Source organism: Haplochromis burtoni, unplaced genomic scaffold (genome assembly GCF_018398535.1).
Source record: "Haplochromis burtoni strain Fernald_Lab_line unplaced genomic scaffold, NCSU_Asbu1 Contig_211, whole genome shotgun sequence".
NCBI classification, from domain to species: domain Eukaryota; kingdom Metazoa; phylum Chordata; class Actinopteri; order Cichliformes; family Cichlidae; genus Haplochromis; species Haplochromis burtoni.
In genome coordinates, this window is record NW_024582572.1 from 659,727 (window position 1) to 661,619 (window position 1,893).

Here is a 1,893-nt window from a genome sequence, read left to right on the forward strand (position 1 = left end):
GTATCAGTTATATGACACGAAATAACCTCACAAGCAAATATTCTCCTTTTAATAACTTTGCATGATGTAAACATTAACGTGTTCATGTATAACCTCCTGAGTTATTTTATTATCTGAGTGTGTGCAGTGACAGATACGAGCAGAACAAACAAGCATGGAGAAACTTGTTCTGTTCATCGCCGCTGCATTAGAGCTGACCACCATAGAAAACATGGAGGATGTGAAGACCCTGACATGGTGGACTTGAGCAAATCTGACAACAGACAGCGATGTAAATTCACTCTCTCTGTTTAACTGAAACACATTTTTGACACTGGCTGTTGAAATGCTCGTACACTTCACGTCTTCATTGGACACATGGAGTAATCACTGACAGGACAGGCTCATGAGAGTATGATCCAAGTTTCACCTGCTGGCTGCGATCCTGGACTGGACTGTATGATGATGTAAACAGCTGTAGGTTTACAGCTGCTTATGAAAATAGTGACGCTGAGTTCAGAAATTGGAAAGGTGGAAAACCAGACAGCAGAAGAAGAACATTGTGCACAGATGACATCTTATGGGTCGTGCCAATAAAGTCCTGGTGTTCTCCTCACCGGCTTAGCCTCTGAGTTATCCAGTTAACTTCCAGTCTGGACACATGCTAGCCACTCCTCCCTCGCCAGATCTCTGCTACAACACACACAATTTAAGATTAGAGTAAACATGTGAGCACCGGTGCTGCATCTTTTTATTTACATAGTAACACGTCCTCCAGGCCATCCATTCCCAAACTCAAGAATGCTTTACAACAAGCAGAAAGTCCCCTGGAGCCTAACCAGTGTTAAGTCTTCCCTCTAATCACAACCCAAGAGAAAGTGATGTTTTCATGAAGATCTTGTTCTAGAACATGAACAGCACAGGCTGTTGGGTATAAATTCTTAATGCTACACAGTCATGTTAAGCCCAGTTTGTGACCCAGCTGCCACTGGGACATAAGCTCGAAGTCACATGTAAAAAAGACGACCAATATAAAACTAGAACATGCAACATACACATTTTATTTTCTATATCATCTTAAATTTCCACCTGGAATTTCACATTTTTAATTTCTGGTTACTATTGAAACTGCCCCCCCCCCCCTTCTCTCCATTTAAATAACGACTGAGGCATGACTGAGTTCATTTACCCCTTTATGACATGCAAATCTGATCCAAATTATTTCCTCCTTATTACTTTGCAGCTCCATGTTTACCGTCATACATGAAACAGACGAGGATGGAAAAGTTTCTTCTGTTCATCAAAGTGGTTTCAGGCAAGTATTTTAATCTATTTTTCTTAATATTAGTTAACAATAAATAAATAGCTTTATTATTATTTTTCATCTGGTGACTTTCACAACTATAAATAATATTTTAACTACACACCATTCTTTAATCACTGTACAGATTAAATAACCAACACGACCCAGCAGACTGAAATGGATGAGAGACTAGTTTTGCTTGTTTTTCACCATGTAATTAATATTCACATCTGTGTCAGGGCTGTGGGCCGTTTCCTCAAGTGCTCAGCATCAGTACCATTTTGTTTATGAGCAGAAGAACTGGACTGAAGCACAGCAGCACTGCAGACAGTATTACACAGACCTGGCTGCAATAGAAAGCATGGAGGATGTGAAGACTCTGAACAACATGGCAGACTTGGAAAAAATGAAATACTCAGAATACAGCAATGTAAATATCTCCTTAACATTGTTTTTAATAATTATATAAGGTGCAGATGAGGCTCAAGGTATCCACATGAAATTTGTAATGTGAAAATCAGAAGGTGCCTGTAAAGTAAAATTCTGTATTTCGTGTGTGAGAAAAATACTTTTTGTTCGTACATTTTAAACCTTTTAAGTCCTTAGAGCTA